This window comes from Hyla sarda, chromosome 1 (genome assembly GCF_029499605.1).
Source record: "Hyla sarda isolate aHylSar1 chromosome 1, aHylSar1.hap1, whole genome shotgun sequence".
In the NCBI taxonomy this organism is placed as follows: Eukaryota; Metazoa; Chordata; class Amphibia; order Anura; family Hylidae; genus Hyla; species Hyla sarda.
In genome coordinates this window covers 454,208,030-454,232,158 of record NC_079189.1, presented here as the reverse complement: position 1 = coordinate 454,232,158, position 24,129 = coordinate 454,208,030, and the positions used below count along the sequence as shown (strand labels likewise).

Below are 24,129 nucleotides of genomic sequence, written 5' to 3'. Positions count from 1 at the left end.
GGCATGCTGGAAGTTGTAGTTTTGCAACAGTTGGAGGTACGCAACTACAACTCCCAGCATGCCGAGACAGTAGCAGAGATAGGAGGAGTGGTCCCCTGCCACCTCACTCCTATGCCTTCAGGGGGATCAGGGGTGTCTTGGACAGCCCCGATCCCTCTTATTTTCCGGGTCACCGGTGACCCGTATGACCTGAAATCGCCTGTAGTCGCGGATCGCAGACTGGAATTCCCACAGGCATACAGGTACGCCCTTGGTCATTAAGTACCAGGGTGTCAGGATGTACCTGTACGCCCTTGGTTCCTAAGTGGTTAAGCAATAGCTTTGGATATCAATTCTAGTTTTCATATGTCAGGGTTGAATTTTGCCTTGCCCATTGTTTTGTTCCAGCTTTGTCTCCTGATTCCTTATATACCTGCAGAAGATAGGTAGAAGCTAAGAAAGCTAGAAGAAAGGAAGGTGAGGAAAAATTCACAGGCTTTATTCCACATTTTAACAAGGGTGGATCATAACATAGTGCGGAAGGTCTATTATGGTTGTATTTAAAAAAGCACTGTCAGGATCAAAAACATATTTGCAAAAGATTAACCTTTCTAACATACTTCATGAAAAAGTTTTATCTCCATTTTATAGAAACCAAGGCTTATAAAAAGATGTACTAGAGGCTCACATACCATCTAGAACATAGTTCTGTCCAGCTGCATTATTATCTGTGTCCCAGCTAAAGCACAGGCTTGGATAAAGTCCAGGAGGTGAGGGCAGACTGGCACTTCTCTGTGCTCTCTCATGTCCTGTCAGACTTCTGCCGGAAAACAGAGAGGAAGGGGTTATAAAGTACCATGCAGGGATTGAATGAAGAGATCCAGCACAGCAGACTCAGATAGGAAGTGAATGTATGGTAAGTAAGGGTGGGCTCAGTATTGCCTCGGACACGCCTCTTCCTGAGCAGTGGATGTCAGAATGAGTGACCAGGAAAACAGAGGGATTTGTGAGCCACATACAGAAGCTAGACACATATAAAAAAAAAATATATATGTAAAGCATCTACATGACTTAGTGAGAAACGTATAAGCATAATTGTATGGTGGGAAATGGAGGCACGCAAGTGCAAATATCACTTATTTTGCACCATACACCTTCAATAAATTACCATATGGCCAACAAGCCACAGAATTCCCAGGTACATAAATATTGATACTGGAAAAGGTGAAGAAAATAAACATAGTGCAATCAATCTATGTATAACATATAGCTCTTAGACTTCAGATTTTGTTATACGAGCTTTATTTATAACAGCAAATTCCACTATACCAAAACAGCATTTAGGGTGTTGACTTATGTGAGGTGAATAAAACAGTATACAATGCACAAAAAGTCTAAAGGACTCCAAACGTCTTTTTTCTAAGGTTTAGCTAGCTAAACAATGTAATACATTTAAACCATAATAAAATGCTGTGCACATTAGAATATTTTCGCATTAAAATGCTTCTTTTATAATGATTATTTTTGAAAATAGAATAGAATTATAAAAGAAATCATGCAGATGACAGCCGCGGTTCACGTTGGAAGATGGAAAAGGTTACAGTTACATGACTTAGTATATCATTAATATTTATATCTGTGCAATCGGATCTTACCTCAGATAAATATTCTGTCCAGGAATGATGGGTAGACCTTGGAAAGCTTGCGCCTTTTTAACCCTTGACATACAAAGTCTGTCTGCCTTGCTTATTCGGATTTTAAATTTGTGCACGTATGCATGTGTCACATATATTCATGTCACTATGACAAAAGGCAAATATTAATACAGTCTGATTTTTGCAATAGTTTTTCTCTAAGAAAGACAGTTTTGAACTTTCTAACCCCTGTAAATAATAAGTGACAGCATAATGTCAATGAAAATGTAGTCTCTGTGTGACAACATGGGTCATGAATATTGTAGCTGCAATTTATATTCATATTACCCCACTTATGAAGAACATGATGTACTGTATCATATGATAATATAATACATAGAAACCAAGCTATCTACGACACATAAAGCTGCTTGTGTAAGCCAAAGCCAATGACCTGGGATCAAGCAAGCAAACGGTGCACCGCAAAGTAACCTATGGACAGTGGATATGCTTTTATGTCTTTAATGGCATAAAGAAACACTCCAGGGATTTTTGCCCATATCACACACACTTACCATCACTAGTCATACAGCGCCATTTGCTTTATTCCAGCACAGCTGCATCTATGCATTGTATTATTCTAACCTGGTCACATAATATCCTCCAGTATAACCCACAGAAAATGACAGTACTAATGGGTCAAAAGAAAGTCAAGTCCTGGGTCAGCCAGCTGACTTCCTTTTAACTACAGGATGACATTTTCACTTGTCACATCCATCCTAGTAGCTCACAGACCCCTCCCCTTCCAGATATATATACTGCTGCTGCTATTTCTATGGGATCAGGATATATAGTAGTTATTCCTCTACTGAGGCTGTGTTAACATATTACATTTTTGCTGCGTTCTTTCTATTTTTGCCATGATTTTCCCATAAGTGTGGACAAAAAGGTATTATTTTACAGCAATCACAGCCAAAATGCAGTAAAAACATGCAACAAATGCAATAAGAATTTAATGTGCGAATACAGCCTCCCTAAAGACTTCACATCTTCATAAAACAATTCAAATTTGATTACAGAAGAAATCACTTCTGTTTCATGGCAACATTTCCCTACAAACATACACTATGAATGAGAAAAAGGCATGAAAACTACATATGATGGAAACTGACTTTAACCCAATTATGAGTCTAATGAGTTCACATGGCTGACCTACAGCACTAGCAGCTTAATGAGATGACCAGGCGCAGTGATTAAACACCCCACCCAAAGCCAAATGATTCTTGAGAAATATGAGCACAAATACTGAACCATTTTATTGCTGAACTCATTGAAAATGAAGCCTATCCCATGCCTGCCACATTAGCTAATATAGGTACACACAAAGGCATGCACAAAACCCTCCACACTATTTGCCTATAGAAAGGCAAATAAAAAAAAAGCTTATTGTTCTTAAACTGTGGGCATTGCAGATACTGTAGTAGTAGAATTTCAATAACATTTCTGATTTAAAACTAAAGCAGTGTCACATTACATTGGAATGTAGCTTGCGATAAAAGTAACTTCACCTTTCTTTTCATCCAGATTAAGAACATTGATATTAATCTGGATGAAAATAAAGGTAAAGTTACTTTTATCGCTGGCTACTGCTGTCCTGTATCTTTGCTGGAGGTTCTTCTGCCGTGCTATAGGATTGGGTGAGCTGATGCCTTCTGCCTTATACATAAGATTTGTAAATTACTTCTATTTAAAAAATGTTTATCCTTCCAGTACTTATCAGCTGCTGTATGCGACACAGGAAGTTGTTTCCTTTTTGAATTTCCTTTCTGTCTGACCACAGTGCTCTCTGCTGAAACCTCTGTCCATTTTAGGAACTGCCCAGAGTAGAAGCAAATCCCCATAGCAAACCTCTCCTGCTCTGGATAGTTCCTGGTATGGACAGAGGTGTCAGCAGAGAGCACTGTGGTCAGACAGAAAAGAAATTCAAAAAGAAAAGAACTTTCTGTTGATCATACAGAAGCTGATAAGTATTGGAAGGATTAAGCTTTTTTAATAGAAGTAATTTACAAATCTGTTTAGTTTTCTGGCACCAATTGATTTAAACAATGTTTTTTCCAGTGGAGTACCTGTTTAAAGACTGAGGGCTTACCTGCACACCCTGGTCCCGTTACCAGGGTTTAAAGTGTGCTCCTGAGCGAAGCACGTTTCTAACGCGGTGGGTCCTGGGTGCTATGACCAGCCAGGACCGACGGTTGATGCTGGGCATCGCCAATCGAGCCAGTGCCTGACATTAACCCTTTAAGATGCTGAAATCAAAGTTGATTGCGGTGTCTAAAGTGCGGGGTTAATGGTGCCGGTTAGCTGAGGGCATCTGATCGGGATATCCGCAGCCAAATCGCTGGTCCCAATCAGTAAATGGCGGGAGGGCCCTTACCTGCCTCCTCGACGTCCGATTGGTACTCTGAGGCTCTGGCTAGTGATGGCAGGATAGAGCAGCTGAGCACCAATGACACTGATCAATGCTATGCTATGGCACAGCATCAAACACTGTATGCAACCGTACACATGAAAAAAAATACCAAAGTCCAAAACTGTGCATTTTTGATCACTTTATATACCATAAAAAATGAATAAAAAGCGATCAAAAAGTCCCATCAAAATAAAAATGTTAATGATAAAAACTAAAGAATACGTCGCATAAATTGAGCTCCATACTTCACCGTATGCGGAAAAATAAAATAGTTATAGGGGTCAGAAGATGACAATTTTAAACATACTAATTTTGGTGCATGTTGTTATATATTTTTTTTAAGTAATAAAATAAAATAAAACCTATATAGTTGGGTAGTTGTAAACGTATGAACCTACAGAATACCGAAAAATGCACCGCGCCGCGATCCCGCATCATATGGCGTGGGTCCCGGCGCTAATCAACGGCCGGGACCCGCGGCTAATAGCACACATCGCCGATCGCGGCGATGTGCGGTATTAACCCTTTAGAAGCGGCGGTCAAAGCTGACCGCCGCTTCTAAAGTGAAACTGAAAGTATCCCGGCTGCTCAGTGGGGCTGTTCGGGACCGCCGCGGTGAAATCGCGGCGTCCCGAACAGCTGATCGGACACCGGGAGGGCTCTTACCTGCCTCCTCGGTGTCCGATCGACGAATGACTGCTCCGTGCCTGAGATCCAGGCAGGAGCAGTCAAGCGCCGATAATGCTGATCACAGGCGTGTTAATACACGCCTGTGATCAGGATGAGAGATCAGTGTGTGCAGTGTTATAGGTCCCTATGGGACCTAGAACACTGCAAAAAAAAAGTTAAAAAAAAGTGTTAATAAAGGTCATTTAACCCCTTCCCTAATAAAAGTTTGAATCACCCCCCTTTTCCCATAAAAAAAATAAAACAGTGTAAAAAAAAAAATAAATAAACATATGTGGTATCGCCGCGTGTGTAAATGTCCGAACTATAAAAATATATAATTAATTAAGCCGTACGGTCAATGGCGTACGCGCAAAAAAATTCCAAAGTCCAAAAAAGCGTATTTTGGTAACTTTTTATAACATTAAAAAATGAATAAAAAGTGATCAAAAAGTCATATCAAAACAAAAATCATACCAATAAAAACTTCAGATCACGGCGCAAAAAATGAGTCCTCATACCGCCCCATACGTGGAAAAATAAAAAAGTTATAGGGGTCAGAAGATGACATTTTTGAACGTAAAAATTTTCCTGCATGTAGTTATGATTTTTTCCAGAAGTGCGACAAAATCCAACCTATATAAGTAGGGTATCATTTTAACCGTATGGACCTACAGAATAATGATAAGGTGTAATTTTACCGAAATATGCACTGCGTAGAAACGGAAGCCCCCAAAAGTTACAAAATGGCATTTTTTTTCGATTTTGTCGCACAATGATTTTTTTTTCCGTTTCGCCGTGCATTTTTGGGTAAAATGACTAATGTCACTGCAAAGTAGAATTGGCGACGCAAAAAATAAGCCATAATATGGATTTTTAGGTGGAAAATTGAAAGGGTTATGATTTTTAAAAGGTAAGGAGGAAAAAACGAAAGTGCAAAAACGGAAAAACCCTGAGTCCTTAAGGGGTTAAAGGGGTTATCCAGGAAAAAAAACTTTTTTATATATATCAACTGGCTCCAGAAAGTTAAACAGATTTGTAAATTACTTCTATTAAAAAATCTTAATCCTTTCAGTCCTTATGAGCTTCTGAAGTTAAGGTTGTTCTTTTCTGTCTAAGTGCTCTCTGATGACACGTGTCTCGGGAACCGCCCAGTTTAGAAGCAAATCCCCATAGCAAACCTCTTCTAAACTGGGTGTTTCCCGAGACACGTGTCCTCAGAGAGCACTTAGACAGAAAAGAACAACCTTAACTTCAGAAGCTCATAAGGACTGAAAGGATTTAGAGGTTTTAATAGAAGTAATTTACAAATCTGTTTAACTTTCTAGAGCAAGTTGATTTATATATATATATATATAAAAGTTTTTTCCTGGATAACCCCTTTAAGGTCAAAAGTCCTTAAAAGGGATAAATAAAGAATTGTTATTGTTCAGTAAAAGTGCTAGATAAGCATTGAGGCACTTTGCCTCCTGTAGGTTTAACTCGGCTTTCTCCTGGTGTTAGCAAGGTTGACTATTGGCTGTAAAGGTCAGTTAACACCACAGTTGGGGAAGTAAAGGCATTCATTGGTATTCTTTGGTATTTATTAAAGTAAAAGGTACAGTTATATTATAATATTTCTATAGGTAGTGCTCTGGCATTTTAAGAGGTAAACTCACACCACTTATCTTGAAAATGTCTACAGTATTTTTAGCATTTAGCATGGCCTTTCCTGGGCTACTGTAATTTGAAATCATATTCAGCATGTAATATCGCAGACACTACAGACCTGCAGCACATGTGATTGGTTGGATCATTCAGCCAATTGGGACAGTATTTCCTGTCTTGGTTTACTGAACCCTTCCTTCCATAGACCCTTCCGTAGACGTGCCTACAGCCAAATGCAGTCATTGGTCATACACTTTGACACTAGACGCTGAAGTACAGGGGTTGGCTTTGGAAGCATGGAAGCCTCAGCACAGTAGCAGCAGAAGCAGAGCTGACTTGGAATCTGCTATGGAAAACCGGCAACAAAATCATAACCATTAGATGGGAATTTAAGATGGATTTACATGTGGATTCAGGGTTGGATTTGTAGCAGAATTATCTGCAGGGTCATCCCTAACCAAATTTATTTGGTTACTTGAGGAATCACAGTAAATTAAAATACCTTAACAAGTTAGATCAGGGCAAAGATGTAGGGAAAATAGGCAGCTGCCTAGAGCACCCTCTTGATGGGGGGGGGGGGGGGTCGCTCTGCATGCTGCAAGAAAGTTAGACAACCAGTATCCAAACCACTCGTTCAGCTGACAGCATGAGGAGGGGGTTTGTTACAATGTGTCACTCCAGTAGTAAGCTAGTTACAAGAGGAGGGGGCTTGTTACAGTGTGTCCCCCCAGTAGTAAATTGGGGCATGTGAAAGGGTGGGCCAATGAGCAGAGTCAAGGGGGCGGCAAAATTTGCTTTTTCCTAGGGTGGCAAGAATCCTTGCACCAACCCTGAGTTAGATAGTGTAGTAACTGATACAGCATTGAAACAAATCAACAAGCATATCCATATAGTTACAGTACATGCCTGGTTACATAGTAGAAAACAAAGAAACCTTAAGGGAAGTTTATAAATAGATGCTAATCTCATAAGCAGCACTTACTGTAAACTTGTAAAATGAGAATAATTCAATCGTAGTAACCTGAACAAGCTCCTCTATGATAAAAAAAAAAAATGATTGTGATTATTTATTATTATATCCTGTAAGGTAGATTTCTTTTTACCGATTAGAGCTAGATACTGCCCAATGTTTTTTTCTAATAAAGTTTCTGATTATAATTTTTTATTTACTTTTTTTTGTCACATTATTATGTAGGAGGCCATCTTGCCTGTGCTGTTTTTAACAGCATTTTGAGATAATTTCTTTCCAGCATGGGACGATCCCTGAAGAAGGACGGCACAATCCCTTCCGAAATGCGTTGTTTTTTTGTTGTTTTTTTGGCTCTACTCAGGACCAGAAGTTACTTCACTTACATCTATGAAAACTTCAGTGGGACATACTGGTTTAGATGCCACTGACCAGGGCAGTTCTCCCAGCCGCTTGAATTAGGATTACAATGCAAACCATAATTTTACCAAATGGAAATTTGGAGAATCAGAATTGTTCTTAGTGAATAAGGTATCTATACTGTAGCTAATATTATTACCTATTATTACTTCGATTGATCATAGTATTATATATTACTGTATTGTTACAATAGAAAATAATTGCTTCTTTTTACCATCCTTCCTGGTGATGTTTGCTATCAGGACATAGGTCATGTTCTGTAGTTACTATACAGCATTATAAGTCCCTCATAGCGCTACTGCTTTACGGTAATTTTCCTTTATCATTAGATGGTAATCAGGGCTCCATCTTATGATGTCATCATTCAGCTGCACTGAGGGCAACATCCATTGCGCCTTATTTATTTGTGGCGCCACCTTTCACTGTAATGCTGTAGACAACACTTTCCAGCAGCCTCCTTCTTATCATCACAGATGGAACAGGAAGTCTCTGCTCAGTTTTCGTTTTTAATGGCCAGAATGAAAACTGCAATATTTCAGGGTTATTTCATAATGTAGATAGTAAAACAAAAAATATAAAAATTAATAAAAAAAATAAGTTTGATATAAAAACTTGATTTAAACACCAAGACATTCCCTTTAAAGTTTCTCACAATTCACTGACAGCAGGGGCGGACTGACCGGCCGAATGGACTGACCGGCCGAAGGCCCAGCCAGGAAAAGGGCCCGCTGTCCGCCACCTGTCATATCAAATCTTTAAAAAAAAAGGCCCTTTCCCCATGTCGGGCCCTGCTATTTGTTTTTTTAAATAGCAGGGCCCGACATGGGGAAAGGGCCTGTCAAGGGGAAAGGGCCCGCCGCAGCCGCTAGGTCGGAGCTGTTACAGTTATTCCGCTCCCAGACAGCCACTGTAGTGGCAGCCCTTTAAGAGAACCACAGTGGCTGCCTGGGAGCGCGCTTAGGTCACGTGAACTTCACATGCGGCAGTGCCAGAGTTTACTGCTGCCGCCAAAGACCAGTGCACCCGGCCTGCTTGTCCTCTGTGTACGGAGCCCTGCTTGTCCTCTGTGTACGGAAGCCATGCTTGTCCTAATTGCACAGAGCCCTGCTTGTCCTCAGTGTCCGGGAGCCCTACTTGTCCTCAGTGTCCAGGAGCCCTGCTTGTCCTCAGTGTCCGGGAGCCATGCTTGTCCTCAGTGTCCGGGAGCCATGCTTGTCCTCAGTGTCTGGGAGCCCTGCTTGTCCTCAGTTTCCGGGAGCCCTGCTTGTCCTCAGTGTCCGGGAGCCCTACATGTCCTCAGTGTACAGAGCCCTGCTTGTCCTCAGTGTCCGAGAGCCCTGCTTGTATTCAGTGTACAGAGCCCTGCTTGTCCTCAGTGTCCGGGAGTCCTGCTTGTCCTCAGTGTACAGAGCCCTGCTTGTCCTCAGTGTACAGAGCCCTGCTTGTCCTCAGTGCACAGAGCCCTGCTTGTCCTCAGTGCACAGAACCCTGCTTGTCCTCAGTGTCCGGGAGCCCTGCTTGTCCTCAGTGTCCGGGAGCCCTGCTTGTCCTCAGTGTCCGGGAGCCCTGCTTGTCCTCAGTGTCCGGGAGCCCTGCTTGTCCTCAGTGTCTGGGAGCCCTGCTTGTCCTCAGTGTCCAGGAGCCCTGCTTGTCCTCAGTGTCCAGAGCCCTGCTTGTCCCCAGTGTCCGGGAGCCATGCTTGTCCTCAGTGTCCGGGAGCCCTGCTTGTCCTCAGTGTACAGAGCCCTGCTTGTCCTCAGTGTCCGGGAGTCCTGCTTGTCCTCAGTGTACAGTGCCCTGCTTGTCCTCAGTGTCCAGAGCCCTGCTTGTCCTCAGTGTACAGAGCCCTGCTTGTCCTCAGTGTACAGAGCCCTGCTTGTCCTCTGTGTCCGGGAGCCCTGCTTGTCCTCAGTGTCCGGGAGCCCTGCTTGTCCTCAGTGTCCGGGAGCCATGCTTGTCCTCAGTGTACAGAGTCCTGCTGGTCCTCAGTGTCCGGGAGCCATGCTTGTCCTCAGTGTACAGAGCCCTGCTTGTCCTCAGTGTCCGGGAGCCATGCTTGTCCTCAGTGTACAGAGCCCTGCTTGTCCTCAGTGTCCGGGAGCCATGCTTGTCCTCAGTGTACAGAGCCCTGCTTGTCCTCAGTGTCCAGAGCCCTGCTTGTCCTCAGTGTCCGGGAGCCATGCTTGTCCTCTGTGTCCGGGAGCCATGCCTTTCCTCAGTGTCCGGGAGCCATGCTTGTCCTCAGTGTCCGGGAGCCATGCTTGTCCTCATTGCACAGAGCCCTGCTTGTCCTCAGTGTCCGGGAGCCCTGCTTGTCCTCAGTGTCCGGGAGCCCTGCTTGTCCTCAGTGTCCGGGAGCCCTGCTCGTCCTCAGTGTCCGGGAGCCCTGCTCGTCCTCAGTGTCCGGGAGCCATGCTTGTCCTCAGTTTTCGGGAGCCATGCTTGTCCTCAGTGTACAGAGCCCTGCTTGTCCTCAGTGTCCGGGAGTCCTGCTTGTCCTCAGTGTACAGTGCCCTGCTTGTCCTCAGTGTCCAGAGCCCTGCTTGTCCTCAGTGTCCAGAGCCCTGCTTGTCCTCAGTGTACAGAGCCCTGCTTGTCCTCTGTGTCCGGGAGCCCTGCTTGTCCTCAGTGTCCTGGAGCCCTGCTTGTCCTCAGTGTTCGGGAGCCATGCTTGTCCTCAGTGTACAGAGTCCTGCTGGTCCTCAGTGTCCGGGAGCCATGCTTGTCCTCAGTGTACAGAGCCCTGCTTGTCCTCAGTGTCCGGGAGCCATGCTTGTCCTCAGTGTACAGAGCCCTGCTTGTCCTCAGTGTCCGGGAGCCATGCTTGTCCTCAGTGTACAGAGCCCTGCTTGTCCTCAGTGTCCAGAGCCCTGCTTGTCCTCAGTGTCCGGGAGCCATGCTTGTCCTCTGTGTCCGGGAGCCATGCCTTTCCTCAGTGTCCGGGAGCCATGCTTGTCCTCAGTGTCCGGGAGCCATGCTTGTCCTCATTGCACAGAGCCCTGCTTGTCCTCAGTGTCCGGGAGCCCTGCTTGTCCTCAGTGTCCGGGAGCCCTGCTTGTCCTCAGTGTCCGGGAGCCCTGCTCTTCCTCAGTGTCCGGGAGCCCTGCTCGTCCTCAGTGTCCGGGAGCCATGCTTGTCCTCAGTTTTCGGGAGCCATGCTTGTCCTCAGTGTTCGGGAGCCCTGCTTGTCCTCAGTGTTCGGGAGCCCTGCTTGTCCTCAGTGTCCGGGAGCCCTGCTTGTCCTCAGTTTCCGGGAGCCCTGCATGTCCTCAGTGTCCAGGAGCCCTGCATGTCCTCAGTGTCCAGGAGCCCTGATTGTTCTCAGTGTACAGAGCCCTGCTTGTCCTCAGTGTACAGGGCCCAGCTTGTCCTCAGTGTTCGGAGCCCTGCTTGTCCTCAGTGTCTGGGAGCCCTGCTTGTCCTCAGTGCACAGAGCCCTGCTTGTCCTCAGTGCAAATAGCCCTGCTTGTCCTCAGTGTCCAGAGCCCTGCTTGTTCTCAGTGTACAGAGCCCTGCTTGTCCTCAATGTCCGGGAGCCCTGCTTGTCCTCAGTGTCTGGGAGCCCTGCTTGTCCTCATTGTCCGGGAGCCCTGCTTGTCCTCAGTCTCCGGGAGCCCTGCTTGTCCTCAGTCTCCGGGAGCCCTGCTTGTCCTCAGTGTCTAGGAGCCCTGCTTGTCCTCAGTGCACATAGCCCTGCTTGTCATCAGTGTCCAGAGCCCTCCCTGTCCTCAATGTCCAGAGCCTTGCTTGTCCTCAGTGTACAGAGCCCTGCTTGCCCTCAGTGTCCGGGAGCCCTGCTTGTCCTCAGTGTCTGGGAGCCCTGCTTGTCCTCAGTGTCTGGGAGCCCTGCTTGTCCTCAGTGTCTGGGAGCCCTGCTTGTCCTCAATGTCCGGAGCCCTGCTTGTCCTCAGTGTGCAGAGCACTGCTTGTCCTTAGTGTACAGAACCCTGCTTGGTGTCAGTGTATGGAGCCCTCTCCGTGTACAGAGCCCTGCTTTTCCAGTGCACAGAGCCTTGCTGAAGTGCCCTGTTCTCTCTGCCGGCTTTCTCAGTCGACATCTGCATGGACCCAAAAACAGGCTGGCCTGGGAACGTGGGTGGCTTATGAATTGTACAGTTGTATTTATCTTCTACCTGCCTTTTACCGTTCCCTACATGATGGCACAGTCTGACATATAAGTTGTGGATGTGAAATATTACTTATATCTCTGACTGTGCCGTCATGTAGGGAGCGGTGAAAGGCAGGTAGAAGATGGAGTAGGCTTCCCTGCAGAACAGAGTATTTCTGGCAGGGACTGTAGTGAAGCAGACAGTCTGACTCACTACAGTTCTCGACAGAAATACTCTGTGCTGCTGTGCTAATTCTGTAATAAATCTAAGAGGCCTCAGCCTCACCCAAGCAAGAGGCAAAAAAAGGTAAAGTGTGTGGCTTATAAATGGACTAGTTGCTATTTTCTACCTGCCTTTCACCGCTCACTATATGATGTCACAGTCAGAGATATGAGTTATATACAGTATCTGACTGTGCCATCATGTAGTGAGCGGTGGAAAGCAGGTACTCAGGTGGAAAACTTTTTTTTTTTAAATCAAATGGTGCCAGAAAGTTAAACAGATATGTAAATTATTCAAACAGTGATATAGGAAGGGGGAGAGCACACAAAAGGCAAACTACACCTGTCCTGGATATCAGCACGGCCTCAGCAAACCAACTCTATGTCTCCTGCGAGGTGCACGTACACAAAGTATGAAGTATCAATAGTAGCAAACAACAGAGCACGTACGTGCATTCACCGCTCAGTGGAGACCGTTACGTGTAGAAGTCCGGTAACGGGAAGCTGGATCACAGCATCAGCGCAGATAGAATGGCGCTCAGAGGCTACGCCGGCAGTTTCGCACGTAAGTGCGTGCTTCTTCCAGCCTCACGCACTTGAGGCAGGAAGAAGCACGCATGTACGTGCAAAACTGCTGGGGTAGCCTCTGAGCGTCATTCTACCTGCGCTGATGCTGTGATCCAGCTTCCCGTTACCGGACTTCTACACACAATGGTCTCCACTGAGCGGTGAGTGCACGTACGTGCTCTGTTGTTTGCTAGATATCTAAATTACTTCTATTAAAATGTTATAATCCTTCCAGTACTTATTAGCAGCTATATACTACAGAACAAATTATTTTCTATTTGGGATTTCTTTTCTGTCAAGACCACAGTGCTCTCTGCTGACACATCTGTCCATTTTAGGAACTGTCCAGAGCAGGAGAAAATCCCCATAGCAAACATATGCTGCTCTGGACCTTTCCCAAAGTGAACAGAGGTGTCAGCAGAGAGCACTGTGATCGTGACAGAAAAGAAATCCCAAATAGAAGAGAATTTCTGCTGTAGTATACAGCAGCTAATAGATACTGGAAGGATTAAGAATTTTTAATAGAAGTCATTTACAAATCTGTTTAACTTTCTTAAAAAAAAGTTCTCCACCGGAGTATCCCTTTTAACCTGTTAAAGACCCATGACGTAACGTTACGTCATGAGTCCGCTCCCGATCTATAACGCGGGGCCATGGCGGGCCCGGCCTCTAACAACGGCTGTGACCCGTGGCTAATGATTGCAGTGCGGCGCGCTATTAACCCTTTAGACGCGGCATTCAAAGTTGAACGCCACGTCTAAAGTGAAAGGAAAACCATGCCGGTTAGCTCAGGGAGCTGTTCGGGATCGTCGCAGCATAATCGCGGCATCCCGAACAGCTGCAGGACACGAGGAGGGTCTCCTACCTTGCCTCCTGGTGTCCGATCGCCGAATGACTGCTCAGTGCCTGAGATCCAGGCATGAGCATTCAAGTGGCAGAATCATTGATCAATGCTTTCCTGAGCATTGAACAATGTAAAAGATCAGTGTGTGCAGTGTTGTAGGTCCCTATGGGAGCTATAACATTGCAAAAAAAAGTGGAAAAAAAAAAAGTGAATAAAGGTCATTTAACCCCTTCCCTATTAAAAGTTTGAATCACCCCCCTTTTCCCATTAAAAAAAAAAAACAGTGTACATAAAAATAAACATATGTGATATCCCCGCATGCGTAACTGTCAGAACTATAAAAATATATCATTAATTAAACCGCACGGACAATGGTGTACACGCAAAAAAATTCCAAAGTCCAAAATAGTGTTTTTTTGGTCACTTTTTATATCATGTAAAAATGAATAAAAAGTGATCAATAAGTCTGATCAATACAAAGATGGTACCACAAAAAACTTCAGATCACAGCGCAAAAAATTAGCCCTCATACCTCCCCATACAAGTAAAAATAAAAAAGTTATAGGGGTCAGAAGATGACAATTTTAAACGTATAAATGTTCCTGCATGTAGTTATGATTTTTTCCAGAAGTACGACAAAATCAAACCTATATTAGTAGGGTATCATTTTAACCATATGGACCTACAGAATAAAGAGAATGTGTAATTTTTACCGAAAAATGTACTGTGTAGAAATGGAAGCCCCAAAAATTTACAAAATGGCTTTTTTTTTTTCAATTTTGTCTCACAATGATTTTTTTTCCTGCTTCGCCGTAGATTTTTGGGTAAAATGACTAATGTCATTACAAAATAGAATTGGTGGCGCAAAAAATAAGCCATCATATGGATTTTCAGGTGCAAAATTGAAAGAGTTATGATTTTTTAAAGGTAAGGAGCAAAAAGCGAAAATGCAAAAATGAAAAAACCCTGGTCCTTAAGGGGTTAAGGTGAGTAGAGGCTGGAGCCAAGTGGGACTGGGTATCACAGACAGAGATCCCAAGTTGGCACAAAAAGGAGGAGTTCAGTGTTTTAAGGCACTTAAAGTACCCCATAGCCTCAAGCGCACTGCACCCCATATTCCTTTCTATGGCAAATATTCATATACATACTGGGCGGGAATAGGGGTGGGGCAGAGGTGGGGCAAGGGGTGGAGTCTTACTGGGGGCCCTTGCTTTATTTGGTCCGGGGGCCATGAGAGGTGTCAGTCCATCCCTGACTGACAGTATATCCTATCAAGCCATACCTTAAAATCCCTCGTACAAATGTACAGTACCTTGAAAAAAAACCTGTTTAAAAACAGCTGAACACTGAGCCACCACTTAACTACCGCCTTTTTAGTCCCGGAATAGATGCACAAACTGTTGAAAGCTCTCTCTTCTGGTAAATTGTCTGTCTTTCTATAGCCAATTTATAGTTGATTATTGTCAAAAAATGCTGTATGGGTAATTTATTTTAGCAAACAGCATAAAATATAGAAAAGACGTAGAAATGCTACTACTGGTGAGCCGGTAATTTTGATGATTTTTACTGCCATGCTGTACAATCTCTATAGCAAAATAAATATGGAATAATATACAAATGCAAGCTTTTAAGAGACGGGTTGTGTCATAAAGAAAACAGATTTTGAAAAAAGGCTTTTATAATGTATTTTTTATGTGCTGTTTTCAGTAATCCATTCATATCTTAGTTGTTTTCATATTACAAATGCCCATAAAATACACAAGAGGCCGCTACACTGCTCTTATAAAACCGTAATAGTGTCCATTTAATTCAAGTAAAGTGGAATAAAAAGATTTTTAAGAAGTAAACTAAAGCAACTATAATGATGCATAAAGTTTTTTTTTTATTATTAAGAGCAGCTGTAGAGAGATGAAATTTCTTACAATGGGATATAGTACTATAGTAGTATTGTACTATTGTATTAAAAAAAAGGAGAGATGAGCGAACTTACAGTGATTCGATTCGTCACGAACTTCTCAGCTCGGCAGTGGCTGACTTTAGCCTGCATAAATAAGTTTGGCTTTCAGGTGCTCCGGTGGGCTGGAAAAGGTGGATACCTTTTCCAGCCCACCGGAGCACCTGAAAGCTGAACTAATTTATGCAGGATAAAGACAGCAACTGCCGAGCCGTGAAGTTCGTGATGAATAAAATCACTGTAACTTTGCTCATTTCAAAAAAAAAAAAAAAAAGGTTTTTACATATATTTACAATTTTTTTGTATTTTTAATATCTTCATTAATGTGTTTGTTTTTGTTTTTTTTTTTATAAAGAAAAGAGAAATAAAAAGTATACAGTGCTGGAAACAAATGCAGGGCTCTACAAATACGAAAGATGTCCAGCACAATGAGTACATCTTAAAGGGGTATTCCGCCCCTAAACATCTTATCCCCTATCCAAAGGATAGGAAATAAGATGTCTGATTGCGGGAGTCCCACCACTGGGGACCCCCGCGATCTTGGCTACAGCACCCCAGACATCCGGTTCTCGGAGCGAACTTCGCTCTGTGCCAGATGACTGGCGATGCTGGACAGAGGCTTATAATGTCACGGTCATGCCCGCTCATGACATCACGGCTGCGCCCCACTCATGATGTCGTGGCCACACCCCCTCAATGCAAGTCTATGGCCGGGGGCCCCCTCCCATAGACTTGCATTGATGGGGCGTGGCCGTGACTTCACAAGTGGGGCGTGGCCGTGACATCACAAGCCTTCGGCACTCCAGTGCTGCACCCAATGCTCTAAACGAACGCCAGGTGCAGCAGGGAGATCGTGGGGGTCCCCAGCGGCAGGACGCTGCGATCAGACATCTTATACCCTATCTTTTGGATAGTGGATAAGATGTCTAGGGGCGGAACATAAGTGAACATATGAAGTGCTCCAATCGCAGTTGAAGGGATCATCCAGCATTAGAAAAACAGCTACATTTTTTTTTTTTTTTAAACTGCCCCACATTTGTCTGCAGGTTGGGTGTGGTGTTGCAGCTCTGTTCTACTGAAGTTAATGGAACCAAGTTGTTATATCACAAACAAACTGCAGACAGGAGTGGTGCTGTTTTTGGATAAAAATAGCTTAGTTATGCTTTTGTTGGATAAGCTCTTTATGAAGCTGGTGTATATCAATAAGACATCAAGGGACAGATTTGCTACAGATGTTACAGATCATGCAATGTCTGGTAGTACCAGTTAGTGGCTGATTAACCTAGGGCAGTGATTCCCAAACAGGGTGCCCCGGCACACTGGGGGGCCATTCGGCAGTGCCCGGGGTGCCGCGGGCTCCAGAGGCCATTGGCCCTCATTTACTTAGAAAATCGGGTTGTAAGTCTATCTTGCTTTCTTACCCGACTGCTTTTTTCCCCTGGTATTTATTATGATGTTGCATCCTGTTTGTCGCACGTGGGTTTTGTTGGTTTTGGTTTCCAACTCCTCTGAGTTATCGGGAAAAAATCCACAACAATTCAACAAATTCGGGTTGGAAACCTTTATAAATACGTGGGAAAGCTCAGAAATGTCGTGTTACGCCCCTTTTTCGGGTTTGGGAGAATCCACATCGGGTCCATCGGGAAAAAATGTTGCATCGTGTCGCAGACTGGCGCACGATGTCTGCGACATGTCACAGACAAAGATGCACCAAAAAAAAACGACAAAACAAGTCGGGTTTAGAATAGTAAATGAGGGCCATTGTGTGCATGTGTGAGGCTGCTGGGGAGCATTGGCCCTGATATACTAAGAGTGGAGTGTAGGTTTCTCTGTGGGTTTTAATTCCCTACAATTTATTTTCCAAGGTATTTTCTAAGGTTTTCCTACATTTTCCACTTTCCTCCCAATTTTTTTTTTTTACACCTGCTCTGATCTGTAGGGTTTTCCTCAGTTGAAATACACCACATTTTCTGTGGAAACCATAGTAACTATGTTGGGTTTTTGTGAAAATGTCGGGGACATGTCCCTTTTTGGTGACCACACCCCCGTTCCCCACCAGCGATGCCCCTTTTTTGGCTTTTCTTAGCAAAATGGAGTTAGTTTGTTGTTTTTTTTTTTTCAATTCTGGTGCAATTTCTGGTACAAATTCTGGTGCAAATTCTGGTGGAGACAGAATTTCTGGCGCAATGCGTCAGAATCTGGCAAACATCCCTGCAAAATATGTCGGGTTTGCAATAGTAACTGTGGGCCGTTGTGTGCATGTGTGAGGCTGCTGGGGGCATTGTGCGCATGTGTGAGCCTGCTAGGGGCATTGTGTGCATGTGTCAGGGACATTGTGTGCATGTGTCAGGCTGCTGGGTTCATTGTGTGCATGTGTCAGGCTGCTGGGGGCATTGTGTGCATGTGTCAGGCTGCTGGGGGCATTGTGTGCATGTTTCAGGCTGCTGGGGGCATTGTGTGCATGTGTCAGGCTGCTGAGGGCATTGTGTGTGTGTGTGTGTGCATGTGTGAGGCTTCTGGGGACATTGTGTACATGTGTGAGGCTACTGGGGCATTGTGTGCACGTGTCAGGCTGCTGGGGGCATTGTGTGTGTGTGTGTGAGGCTGTTGGGGGCATTGTGCGCATCCGTGAGGCTGCTGGGGGCATTATGCGCATCCGTGAGGCTGCTGGGGGCACTGTGTGCATGTGTGAGACTGCTGGGGGCATTGTGTGTGTGTGAGGTTGCTGGAGGCACTGTGTGTGTCTGTGAGCCTGCTGGTGGCATTGTGTGTTTGTGTGTGTAAGGCTGCTGGAGGCATTGTGTGTGTGTGTGTGTGTGTGTGTGTGTGTGTGAGGTTGATTGAGGCACTGTGTGTGTGAGACTGAAGGTATTTGTGGTAAAAAAAAAAAAAAAAAAAGAATGATGTTGGAAAAGTACAGAGCCTAATATGTTTTTTTAAGGTTCTGTGGTGAAGAGTTGTGACGGTCTGGGCCAGATAGAAAAGAAAAGTGAATGACTCCGATCAGAGAAGACATCACCTGTGATTCCTGCATATAGTAGCACTGTAATCTACATAGCTAACAGATATATAGGTGATGTGTATTGCTTCTTTTTAGCCATTTTTTTCTTGCGCATTGAATATTATTCAGTATTCGTAATTTTTGCGAGGGGTGCCCCAAGCCAAAAAAGTTTGGGAACCACTGTAAGGAAGTAGTAAGAGGACAATGGGCTCTTACTTCCAAAAATGTAGCTTTGCATCGATCTACCAATTGTTGAACTCTTCAAACTGTGTGGAAAATGTGTTTCTTCTTCATTGGTATGAGAAGCTCAGCAGCTTGAATTAACCAGGTAGCATGGCAATTTCTAGCAGGGCAGGTGTCAAACGATGGAAGCCAAAAAAAGATAAGTTCTGGTAGATAGGATAATGCCTTGCCATATATATTTTTCTTCCCCCTGTGGACTGAAATATAGAAGATCACCTAGCGATTCTTGACAACTCCAACATAAGTCAGAAAGCATCTAGCACATTCTTATTAAAGGGGTTCTCCAGGACAAAAAAGTATAATAAAAAATCAGGAGCAAAAGGATGAAGGACTCCAGCTTGATTTGCAGATCAATATGCCATCTTTATTTTTGGATGCTACATGGATCACAGGCAAGACAGGATGTGACACGTTTCGGCCAGGTACTGGGCTTACTCATATGAGTATGAGTAAGGCTAGCACCTGGCCGAAACGCGTCACATCCTGTTTTGCCTGTGATCCATGTAGCGTCCAGAAATAAAGATGGTATATTGATCGGCAAATCGAGCTGGAGTCCTTCATCCTTTTGCTCCTGATTGTTTGGGTGTAGTCCACACCATTCTCCGTGCTCGTGTCGTGGGCTTAGGGGTGAGCTGATTCGTACTTCCTCTTTGCTATAATAAAAAATATATTATAATACAGTAAAATATATTTTACTAAATACCTTTATTATTTATGCCTGCTATTTTGTCTGGGGGAAATTGCAAAGTTTATATATGATTCACTACAGCAGAACCTGCTAAAGTAACATCAGCCACATGGCAGAAAGGAAAAGGAGGAAGTATAGCAGCGTGAAAACTTGACAATTTTCAAAAAATCATATCTACATACTGTACCAACCATTTCTGCAACCATTCTACTTCTTACTAATTCTTCTTTATAAGTACTAGTTTATTTTATTTATTTATTTTTTTTACTATTTTGCTTTTTTTTTTCCAATGTTTTTCATGCTGATAAAAACGACAAATGGATGGAAGTAATTCCATTAACGTTAACTGGCACTCAACATCTTTTGATTGAATACACAGCTTGTACTTCTAATTGTACATGGAATATAATAAACACATTGAAATATTGCATTTATTCTGCACAAACTTTAGAAATCAATTACATTTCTAATCCAGAAAAGAATTGCTGCTGACCTTTACCAAGAAAAGAAAAAAAACATTATGAACCTAAAACATTTACAAAATATCATCATTCTTTGTCAGGGCCGCAGATTGCTACTATAGTTATTGTCTGCAAAGCAATTTGTGACTCCAGGCTCTTCCCCAATGTCATGCAAATAAGTACTAGAACTTTGGCAGATGTGGCCTTGTTCTGTCTGAATGAATATCTAGAGTTCTAGCTTTCGATGTTGTTCCCGCATCAGATGTAGCTAATATGCTAATGAGTGTTAAAGCCAATGGCTAATAATTATTCACCTGGCTATGTGTACTGAACTCCCTACTGCTGACTTTGGTAACAACTGTAATGAAATTTAGTACTAAAACATAAAACAAGTTATTCCTGTTTAGGAATTGTCACTTGAGATGACATCCTTTACATTTATTACTAGGACAGGTAAAAAAAAAAAAAACTGCTAAAGGGTAAATTCACACACTCCGAGCTAGCAGCGGGTTTTGCCAAGTTTTCAAGTTACGCCACCATTCATTTCAATGGGTCTGTTCGTAGTATGCAAATCTGCTACTATTGCAGACTGTCCGCAGACCCATACAAGTAAATAGTAGTGTAGCTTGCAGGGGATTTCCTATAGCAGGAAACTAACTGCTAGTTTATCAACATGTGAACTTACCCTAAGGGCTCGTTCACACGGACAGATCCACAGCATATTTTATGCTGCGGATCTGCCGACGATGGACCCTACAGTGTTGCCTTCATCTGTGCCTGCTCATAGAAATTCGCCGCTACGAGCTGATGTGCTGCGATGTGCGAGTCGCCATGCTCAGCATACCCGCACACTTAGCGGCTGCTCTCGTCCTAGGTCAGGGAGCAGGGGTGTCTGATTGTGTGGTGCCTTGGCGGGGGGGTGTATTGCAGTTGGGGTGTTGCCGTGAGGTATATCACGGTTATAATTAACCCTTGTCAGTCGTGACGCCAGGGTGAGGGTTAAATGCTGTATGGCTTGGCCTATCGCCACCCTTCCCAAGAGCGATAGGTAGATGCAGAATAAAGTATTGTCCACAACCAGAGCTTTGCTGAAAACTTGAGTAAACTTTACTGAAGATTTTCTGTAAAATGCGAATACAGGAACAGTCTTTACAACAGAGTCTATGTACAGCTTAGCTGAGATTGATGTATGGTTGGGACTTTTGTAAGTTCTTTAGCTTAGTAGGATTTAGTATGCGCAGATCCGCTGGATTTAGGGTTATATTTAGGTCCAGAGGTCTCGCTAGCATAAGCGGGGAAGTTTGTAAAAACTCACTGTTTAGCTTCAGGCCGAGGCTGGCAGGCTGTGGCCTAGTATTTGTCGTAAGTTGCGGAGGTCCTACCTCATTCAGTGACAGCAACCCAAGAGAGAGTCTATTGGCTGCAGCTCCCTTATATGGGCAGGGGCTGGCCGTTTTAGGATTGGTCCACACCATCTGTCAATCAGCTTTACAAGGCATTGTGGGTATCACATGACCCAGAACCTCCAAAGGTCCTTTTAACTACCATAGAGACAAGACCATCGTCACGTGACCTGCAGGTCCTGCGACGCTAGCGCAAGGTAAGTATACATTTTATATACATTTATTTACATTTACCTGAATATATTAACTATTTAAGGGGTGACTAGAGGAGGACTAGACCTGAGGACCCCACGTTTCCTAGGAACTCTGACTTTGGGGACCCCTACCAAGGTACGGTATGTAATACGGTACCAGGACACCACAATTGCTTATATAAGCAGGCACAGTTGGAGGCACAATGTAGGGTTTATCTTCGGCAGCTCCACAGCATAGAAAAACCCTGCGGATTCGTCCGTGTGAACGAGCCCTAAGGCTAGAAATAAACACAGCATTTTTATATTAAAAAGAAAGTCTTACTCTTACTGCACAACATTTTTGTTTAAAAATCGCTGCAGCCAGATGTTAGCTGGCAGTGAATAAGGAATTATGAAACACTAGCCTCACATCACATTTAGTGGCATTTTAAGGCTCAGTGGTATTTTTTTTTAATTAATAAATTTTTTTTAATTGTGTTTTTTTTCCTCCCATACATGTATGCATGTATGTTGGCATTTTCCCAGTAATTCTTTAGTTGAAATCCTTGAGCCACATGAAAAAAAATCACATGGCTTGTCATGAGAAAATCACAGGGAATAAAACTCTATATAAAAAATGCATGTACTAATACATAGATACATTTACGCCTATTTTATACTAATACATTTTTGAGGCCTTTTTTAAGGTTGAAATAAAAAAACAAAATGGCAAAAAAAAGTTGTGTACTGTGCTGCCCCAGCGTTCAGAACATTTTGTTCCAAAAGCATGGAGGGAGTGGCGAGGGTCGTGACGTCACTGCCACATCCGCTTGTGCAGTCAAGCCACGCCCCCTCAATGCAAGTCTATGGGAGGGGGCATGGCAGTTGCCACGCCCCCTCCCATAGACTTGCACTGAGGAGGTGTGGCACTATGTCACGAGAGTAGTGACAGTGATGTCACGACCACCGCCGCCCACACCTAGCATTCTAAACAAATGCCAGGTGGTGTACAGGGATAGTGGGGTCCCAGCTGCAGAACCCCGCGATCAGACATCTTATCCCCTATCCCCTTTAAAGTAGTGAGTGGGGGCACTACTAGCACAGGGCACCTTTTTCTTTAAAATCCAGCCCTGTCCCCTGCACCTGCAATGCTCCATAATATACAATTTTATCAAAATAAAACCATACCATAGGCTTTGACACTGCTGTAGCCTGATACTTCTTATTTCCTATCCTCTGGCAGGAAATATTCATTCGTAATGAATAAAAAATACAAATGTGTGAATGAATTCTAGAACTGTGAGCAAATACATTTTTAATCGAGAGTATTGTGAAGGCATTTACATTATTTAATATTCAAGACAGAAGTCTTAACCTTGCTCCGCAGTGTTTGTCAGGTCCCCAATGCTATTATCACAGTTCTTTTGCTAATAAATATAGTCAATATTTGGACAGTTCACAACAAACGGCAAACTATTTCTGTTCTTATTCCCCATGGCTGCCAGTTAGATGGTGATCTATTTGCCTTGTACAAAGATTCTCCCTTCAGAGGTCTTGCTTTAGTTAAAGTGAGCTATTATAGAAATGAAAAAGTGCAGAGAATTCCCAGCTCCGGGACACTGTGGCATCAAGCTAACAAATCTTCTTCACTGAATATAACTGGATTACCCATCGCTTTTCGCACCCGGTCTTCTGAAGTGAGTTACATGTGCACAAATTATTCTCTAGGCTCAAAGTAGGTCCCCTATAGGGAGGCCAATGATGTGGCAGGCTGTATACATCTCAGATTGGGTACATCAATCAGGTGTTTTGGACATGTTTAGCAATCGTTGCAATCAGCATGAAAAGACTGAAATGGATGGTATAAAAAAACAAGAAAATAGCATTTTATCAGCGCAGTGAAAACAAAAGATAAGGAACATACAGATGTGAAACGGGAAATATCATAGAAAGATAATAACAGATTACTAGTTACCTATTAATCCCAGAACACTGAACATTCGAGATAAAATAAAAAGCTGAAAATTATTGTATGTACTTACTTGCTTGTAGCTTTGGATAAAGCTATATCTTTAAGGGAACCTGTCATCAGATTTTACTTCATGTAACGGGTAGCAATGCATTGTTTTCTAAAATCTTCTTCCTTACCATTCCCAGGAGACGTTCCTGTGCATGGGGGGGGGGGGGGGAGAATATATCGTTTACAAGTGTCCTTCCACTGACCCCTTAAGTAGACCCCTAGGTGGGAAACTATACTCACTTTGTCCCATCTGCTGTGCTGTAATCATGTCCCCTTACCGTGATTGACAGCCCAGGTGTGGCCCGCATCATCGCTCTGCTCTGTCAAGGATGACAAGGGGGATAAAAGAGGGGTGACAGGGGTGACAAAGGGACAGAGGGGTGAATAGGAGGGTGGACATGGGTGACAGGGGGTAGATTGGGGGGTGGAGAGGGGGGGTGAGCATGGGTGACAGGGGGGGTTGGACATGGGAGACAGGGGGTGAACAGGGGTGACAGAGAGGGGGTGACAAAGGGACAGAGGGGTGAATAGGGGGTGGACATGGGTGTCAGAGGGGTAGACTGGGGGGTGGTCAGAGTGGTGGTTAAAGGGGTGGAGAGGGGAATGGACAGGGGTGACAGAGGGTTGGCCAAGGTGGACATGGATGACAGGAGGGTGGACAC

At 43.9% G+C, this 24,129-nt stretch overlaps 1 long non-coding RNA gene across 1 annotated transcript in view; it reads right to left on the bottom strand.

Moving 5' to 3' along the window:
• Positions 1-931: 931 nt before the first annotated feature.
• Positions 932-24,129, bottom strand: part of LOC130309710 (uncharacterized) — a 40,816-nt gene continuing 17,618 nt past the window's right edge. Inside the window, exons 3-4 of the long non-coding RNA XR_008858355.1 lie at positions 1,635-1,779; positions 932-1,003 (exon numbers count right to left, since the gene is read on the bottom strand). This is a non-coding gene — a long non-coding RNA (uncharacterized LOC130309710). The remainder of the gene's footprint in view (positions 1,004-1,634; positions 1,780-24,129) is intronic.